This window comes from Enhydra lutris, unplaced genomic scaffold (assembly GCF_002288905.1).
Source record: "Enhydra lutris kenyoni isolate GAN:26980312 unplaced genomic scaffold, ASM228890v2 scaffoldscaffold288, whole genome shotgun sequence".
In the NCBI taxonomy this organism is placed as follows: domain Eukaryota; kingdom Metazoa; phylum Chordata; class Mammalia; order Carnivora; family Mustelidae; genus Enhydra; species Enhydra lutris.
In genome coordinates, this window is record NW_019154372.1 from 26,466 (window position 1) to 34,592 (window position 8,127).

At 48.1% G+C, this 8,127-nt stretch overlaps 1 pseudogene; it reads right to left on the reverse strand.

The window, feature by feature from the left end:
* Positions 1-1,714: 1,714 nt before the first annotated feature.
* LOC111140240 lies at positions 1,715-2,411 on the reverse strand (annotated as a pseudogene).
* Between the last annotated feature and the right edge of the window lie 5,716 nt (positions 2,412-8,127).

Genomic DNA, 8,127 nt, shown 5'->3' on the forward strand with positions numbered 1-8,127 from the left:
CACTAAACAACAGATTTTCAACATAGATGAAACAGCTTTCTACTGGAAGAAGATGCCATCCAGGACTTCCATAGCTGGAGAGGAGAAGTCAATGCCTGGCTTCAAAACTTCAAAGGACAGACTGACTCTCTCATTAGGGGCTAGAGCAGCTGGTGATTTTAGGTTAAAACCAATGCTCATTTCCATTCCCAAACTCCTTAAAAACAATGCCAAATCTATTCTGCCTGTGCCCTATCAATGGAACCACAAAGCCTGGATGTCGGCACATCTCTTTACAACCTGGTTTACTGAATATTTTAAGTCCACTGTTGAGATCTACCGCTCAGAAAAAACATTCATTTCAAAAACATTACCACTCACTGACAATGCACTGGTCACCCGTAAGCCCTGATGGAGATGTATATCAGGATTAATGTTGTTCTCATGCCTGCTAATACAACATCCATTCTACAGCCCATGAATCTGGGAACGATTTGACTTTCAAGCCTTATTATTTAAGAAATACATTTAAAAATTAGATTTCATATGGCTATAGTTGCTTTAGATAGTAATTCCTCTGATGGACCAGGCAAAGTAAATTGAAAACCCTCTAGAAAGTATTCATCATTCTAAATGTCATTAAGAACATTCACAATCCATGGGAGGGGGTCCAAATATCAACATTAATGGGAATTTGGAAGAAGTTGATTCACACCCTCATGTATGACTGTGAGGCTTCAAGACTTTAGTGGGGGAAAGAGCTGCAGATGTGGTGTTAACAGCAAGAGAACTAGAATGAGAAGTGGAGCCTGAAGACAGGACAGAATGCTGTGAGCTCATGAGAAAACTTTAATGGATGAGGAGCTGCTTCTTATGGATGAGTAAAAAAAGTGGTTTCTTGGGATGGAATCTACTGGTGAAGATGCTGTGAAGACTGTCAAAATGACAACAAAAGATGTAGAATACTACTTAAACTGAGTTGATGAAGCAGTGGCAGAGTTTGAAAAGATTGACTCCAAATTTAGAAGAAGTTCTACTGTGGGTAACATGCTATCAAACAGCCTTGTATGTTCCAGAGAAGTCATCATGAAAGGAAGAGTCAATCAATGCAGCAAACTTCATGGTTGTCTTATTTTAAGAAATTGCCCCAGCCACCGCAGCCTTCAGCACCCACCACTTGGATCAGTCAATAGCTATTAACATGGAAGCAAGACCCTCTACCAACAAAAAGAGTATAACTTGCTGAAAACTCAGATCATGGTTAGCATTTTTAGCCATAAAAGTTTTTTCCTGCGGGGGAGGGTGGAGTTGTCAAGTGATCCTCTTTAAAAAAATATGTTATTAAACTTACTTAAAAAAAAAAAACACAACAGGGGCGCCTGGGTGGCTCAGTGGGTTAAAGCCTCTGCCTTCGGCTCAGGTCATGATCTCAGGGTCCTGGGATCGAGCCCCACATCGGGTTCTCTGCTCTGCGGGGAGCCTGCTTCCCTCTCTCTCTGCCTGCCTCTCTGCCTACTTGTGATCTCTCTCTGTCAAATAAATAAATAAAATCTTAAAAAAAAAAAAAAACCATGAAGTTTGCTGCATTGATTGACTCTTCCTTTCGTGATGATTTCTCTGGAACCAACCTGGGGCTCAAACTCACAACCCTGAGATCAAGGGTCATATGTTCTACTGATTGAGCCAGCCAGGTGCCCCAAATGATCCTTTATTAAAATATTTTCCTCTGTAGTTCTTAACTAGCTGGGCATTCCACTGTACCTCTATTGATGTCATCTATGATGTCATGAGGGTGGTGGCCATGAACATTGCAACCCACAGACTGGGCTGTCCCAGGATCTCTTTAATGGTTCTGGAGAGCTCTGTGGCTAAAGATCTATGCAGCATCTGTTGAGCAATTTTGACAATCTCATCAAAAGTGATATCTCCAGGGGCACCTGAGTGGCTCAGTGGGTTGAGTCTCTGCCTTCGGCTCGGGTCATGATCTCAGGGTCCTGGGTTCGAGCCCCACATTGGGCTCTCTGCTCAGTGGGGAGCCTGCTTCCCTCTCTCTTTCTGCCTGCCTCTCTGCCTACTTGTGATCTCTCTCTGTCAAATAAATAAATAAAATCTTAAAAAAAAAGTGATATTTCCATTGTGCTTAATGTTTTTCTTCTTTCTGTCTCTTCACAGTTCCTTGAGGGCTTTGATAATTAGGGCCAAGGCTGAAGGTATCTTTTCAGTCTGGGTCTGTCTGTTTTGAGTGGTCAGTATCCCTGTAATTCTCAGACCTTTCCAGTCACAGGTTGCCTTGGTGATGTCATCAGCAACATTTTCTGGATATAGACCCGGGGAAGATGGATCAGGGCCAGGACAGATGTGGCATTGATTTCCCCAGCGGTGGACCTCAGGTATACAACTTTGATCTCGTTGGGGTCAAACTGACATGGCATTGGCAGGGGGTGGGTGGTTGGCGTCAGGTTTGGGACCATGGAAGACAACTGCACCTTCACCTCCTCTAAGCTGAAAGCCAAAAAAGCCATAAAGTATTTTTTTTAATTAAGACTTATTTATTTATTTGAGAGAGAGCATATGCATGAGCAGAGGGAAGGGAAGAGGGAGGGGGAGAGGGACAGAAGCAGACTCCCTGTTCTGGGACCATGGAGCCCAACACGGGGCTCAATCTCAGAACCCTGAGATCATGACCTAAGTGAAATCAATCAGATGCTTAACTGACTGAGCCAACCAGGCATCCCCACAAAGTGTTTTTTAATAGAGGTATGCACAGGGGGGCCTGGCTGGTTCAGTTGGTAGAGCATGTGACTCTTGATCTCAGGGTTGTGAGTTCAAGCCCTACATTGGGCATAGAGCTTACTTAAAAAAAAAAAAAAAGGTATGGACAGTGTTTTGTTTTTATTGAACAATGTTTTTTTAGACATCATGCTATTGCACACTTAACAGACTACACTCTAGTATAAACATAAATTTTACATGCACTGGGAAATAAAAAAATTGATCTGATTTGGTTTATTGTGATATTCACTTCATTGCAGTGGTCTAGAACTGAATCCGCAATATTTCTCAGGCATGTCTATATTATGACCCTACTCACTTTCTCTTTTTTTTTTTAATAAAAATTTTTGTTTATTTGACAGAACACAGCAAGAGAGGGAACACAAGCAGGGGGAGTGGGAAAGGGAGAAGCAGGCTCCCCACCGCTGAACGGGGGGCCTGACGTGGGGCTCAATCCCAGGACCCTGGGATCATGACCTGAGCCGAAGGCAGAAGCTTAATGACTGAGCCACCCAGACACCCCTCTTTTTTTTTTTTTTTAATGTAAGCTCTATACCCAGTGTGGGGCTTGAACTCACAAACAGAGTGACAAAAACAAAATGTGACTTGGTTATGACATACAACTAGTAAGTGGCCCAGCATATTCTTTCCTAGTACCATACATTATTTGCCACAGATATCTATTGATATCATAACTACAGCAATTTCATAAAATTCCCATTACTTTTAGTGAAAGGATTCAATGAGGGGACAGGGGAGCAGACATGGCCTACGCAGGGGGAGATGCCACCCAGGATCCAAGCATCCCGAGACGGCCCTAGATCTGAGGGGGAAGGGTCTGCCTAAACATGGCTTCTCTGAGTCAAGAAATAAAGGCCTGGAATGGTTAAAAAATGAGGACTTGCTAAAATAGGCTGACGAATATTGCAGTATGTTTTTACTGATTCCTTTTCATAAGATCATACTTTTAACATGAACAATACACAGTGATAGAGTTTACCTGAAATTATTAAATTCATAGCATACTCTAGGTGGTGTGGTCTCACGATGGAACCAATTTCACAGATGTGAGGGCCTTCCTTCTAGTCTGTCAGTGGGCCCCTGTGACTGAATGTGTAACTTCATGTAGTTCTAACACTAAAAGTCTACATTTGAGGCCCTCAGGACATATAAATGATGATAATAATATATATCATGGTGTTTGCTGAGTGCTGCTCCAAGCTTCCCAATGATTCCTGTTTGAATCTTCCCATTCCGACAAGCATGATACATTCAAATCTCAGTTCCACCTCTGCTGTGGGTTAAATTGTACCTTCCCAAAAGATGTTGCAGTTCTAACTCCCAGGACTGTGAATGCAGCCTTATTTGGAAATTGGGTTATTGAAGATAATCAAGTTAAGATAAGGTCATGAAGGTAGGCCCCCATCCATCTGACTGGTGATCTTGTAAAAAGGGGAAATTTGGACCCAGAGACAGAGACCCAGGGAGATCACCACATGAAGACTCGTTATATTGCCATGATCAAGCAACACCAAACATTGTAGGCAAACCACCAGAAGCTAGGAGAGAAGCAAGGAAGGGAATCTCTCTCACAGCCCTCGGAAGGACCCAATTCTGCTCACACCTTGATTTTGGACCTCTAACCTCGAGTGTGAGACAAAAACGGCTTGTTCTTTTTTTTTTTTTTTTTTTTTTTTTGAAGATTTTATTTATTTATTTGACAGACAGAGATCACAAGTTAGGCAGAGAGGCAGTGGGGGGTGGGTGGGTGGGAAGCAGGCTCCCTGCTGAGCAGAGAACCCGATGCGGGGCTCGATTCCAGGACCCTGGGATCATGACCTGAGCCGAAGGCAGAGGCTTTAACTCACTGAGCCACCCAGGCGCCCCTGTCTTGTTCTTTAAACCACCCAGTTCGTGGTATTTTGTTACGGCAGCTCTAGCAAACTAATATAACTATACACTAGTTAAGAAATTCTCCTATTTTCTTATCTGCAAAACTGGAACCATAATAATGGTTTTATTGGCCAGGCTCTATTCTAAACCCTTTAGGTAGATTATCTCATTTGGTCATCATAGCATCGCTCCGAAATAGGTACAGCTACTATGTCCCCTGTTCAGATAAGAAAACTAGGGAACAGAGAAGTTAAGTAACTCGCTCAAGGTCATATAGTAACTAAATACATAAGATAAAATACATCCTTCACAAGACAGTTGAGAGCTCTTCTTGAGACTGCTGGTGTCTAGTGACAGCGCTTTGTAAATAGTAAAGCATTCCACCCGTGTTAGTTCGAATCTCTGGGGATTCAATACTCCTCCCCGCCCCCCGCCCCGCCTTTTTTTTTTTTGTCAACTTCTGACTCGTCCTCTTCCTACCCGTAGTTCCTTCCCTTGGCGACAGTGGTCGCTGCGGTGCGCGGGCGCTGAGAGGTCCCTCTAGCCTGCTGCGCTGGCTGCTCGCTGGTGTCTATAAATAGCAGTGCCGGGCTCAGCCAGGCTTCAGTCCGCCGCCGGTTTAGGGGTTAGGTTTGAGGCTGCAGTTGTCGCTGGAGCTGGACGCGGCGGAGCTGAAGCTGGGCCGGGGCGGAGCGCAGCGCCGCGCCGGGGCCGCAAGGAGGGGTGTGTTGCTGCCGGCCCACCGCGAGCCGCCCCTAGCCCGCTCCGAGGCACCCTCCCGCCAGGCCGCTTACCTCCGCCTTCCGCCTCCCTCCATTTCCCCGGAATTTAAGCCCGGCGCGCCTGCACCCGGGCCCTTCTCTGGGTGGGGAAACTCCCGGCTCCTTTCCGGCTTCACTCCTTCCTCGCAAGCTGGGCTCCCAGCCCCCTCTCTTCTTTTCCTGGACTGGCTCCCACCCCCCACCCCTCCTTTGGTCCCCTTCCTTTAGGTCAGGCTCCCTGCCGCTTCCCTTAGCTGAGTCCTGGCTCGTCAGTTACTTTCCTCAGCCAAGGGTCCCCCCCTTCCCCTTCCCTTTTCTTTGCCTGGGGTCCAACCTCTTCTGTCCCTTCCTCTGTCCCTAGGGTGCAGTCCCTCTCTTCCCCCCTCACCCTCCACGCATACCCCCAGGCCTGGAGTTCCAGACCTATTGGACTCCTGTGGTCCTTTCTGGGTCCTTGGCCCCTTTCCCCAGTTTGGAGTTCTCCATTGCAAACCCAGCCTCCTTCTACCCCCCGGAGATCTGCTTCTACACAAATACCTCTCTAAAACATGAACTTTTTCTAGGGACGGCCCTAGTCTGTCTTCCACCTGCTGACCCCTTGCTACCTATGTCTCAGGTCTTACTCTCACTTTGCTAAGGGTCAAGGCCTGCTGAACCAAGGGATCAGCATGATGCTTCTGTGGTCTGGCATCTGCGGCCGCGCTCCCCCGCGAATCTTCCCTTCGTTGCTGGTTGTGGTAGCCTTGGTGGGGCTGCTGCCTGTTCTCAGGAGCCATGGCCTCCAGCCCAGCCCTACGGCCAGCACCATCCGAGGCTCAGAGCCCCCACGGGAACGCTCTATTGGGGATGTCACCACCGCCCCACCGGAGATCGCCCCCGAGAGCCGCCCTGTTAACCATTCCGTCACTGAACACGGCATGAAGACTCGAAAGGCCTTTCCGGTCCTGGGCATCGACTACACACATGTGCGCACACCCTTTGAGATCTCCCTCTGGATCCTGCTGGCCTGCCTCATGAAGATAGGTAAGGCCAGTTACCTGGACACTTCTGCGGCCCAAACTGGTGAGCTTCTTGCCCCATCCTTACCACTTGAGACTACCCAGGAATAAAGGGCTGGACCACTCCAGTAAAGTAGGCAGCCTCTGTCCTGCCATCTTGGTCTTTCTCAAACTTGGGCTCTGTGGTCTGAGGGCTCCCAAGATTGGAGCCAGCTTATGTGCAAGGGGGAAAGCAGGATTAGAGCATGGGATGCTTCTTATACTAGGTACGTCCGGCAAGGGTTCCAGGCCTGCAGGTCTCCTCTGGCTGAGCCAGACCCCAAGGGGAGCCAGGCACCCAGCTGTGTACAAGACAGACAAGTGTCTTCCAGCAAGTGGCACGGTCGACTCTGTGAGCAGCAGCCGGGGCAATTAAATGCTTCATGGGAGGGCATTCCAGAATGGAGTGTTTATCTACTTGGCCTATATGAGGAGTTTAAGTATAGCAGGGGACCTGTGTGCTGGAACCTGCGGGATCCCCACAGTATCACCTTCCTTTATTCCCAGAATGTTATCTGTCAGCTTTGCCTGCCCAGGCTGGCCGGGAGCCCCTGAGTCAGTTTCCGGCCCGGGAATGCCGTTCTTTACACAGTGTATGGGACTGGGGCCCTGGAAGTTTCTGAAGTCTGTTTTGGAGGTGGGGGTGGGGAGTGGAGGAGGTTGAAGCTTGGTTTGGCCCCCCCAACCACCTGCACATTGGCACCTTGCTGTGTCTCAAGGTGCTGCATGGGCTGTCCAGTCACGTTGGCTGGCCACTCAACCAAGTGGGAGAGGGACAGGTGGATGGGTTCAGGATATTCTGGTCCAAAGAGACTTTGAAATGTTTTTGGGGAGAAGGAACCAGAAAAGTTGTTCCCTCCCCTCCCTGGTCTTCCTCCCTGCTAGGCATGGACACTGTTCTGCTGGGTGATTGATGGAGTTCCCCGGAGCCTGCATAGCCCAGAAGTCCCTGGAAGTGTGTCCGGGGGGAGCTTTGAAAGCTGCCTTTGCTTTGTTAGCCTCACCTATCTGTGGAAGACATGAGGATCTGGGATTCTTCTGGTTTGGGTTTGGGGAGTTTGTGACTCTTGGTAGGAAGCCTTGCAGCTTTCCCAAGGACATGCAGGAGCTGAGTGGTGATGCTGGGCTGGTGTGAGGCAGGCTCTGGGACATGCCGCAGCAGGACACTCTGTTTTGACAGATCCAGTTGCTGGCATGGAGCTTTGGTGCTGTGACAGTAGGAGGGCCTGTGCATGGAGCTGGACCACCAGCTCCACGTACCTGTACCCTGATGGCAGCCAGCTTCCTGGTAAAAATCAACGACTGGGCAAGGGGAGCTATGTGTACTGATTCGGACAGCAACATGACCTTGAACCAGCTGGGGCCTTTTTCTGCAGGTCTTGCCCAGCTGTGAGACTGGCAAGAATCTCTAAATTGACCATTATCAATTGAATCATGAAAACTGTGTCTTGTTTTTTTTTTGTTGTTTTTTTTTTGGTAAGAAACTAGTGACCGTGATGTGTCATTTGCCTGTATGAGACCTGGAAGAGACCTCACAATCACTGTCTAGAAATTGCCCTTCTCTCTGCAACTCCCTCACCTTCCAGTGACACCCGGCATTGTGTTAGGGCACTGGGGGCTGGTACACACACAACAAGTCTCAGTGTCTTCTCTTGGTGTGACCACAGAGATCCTACTCCAGGGAG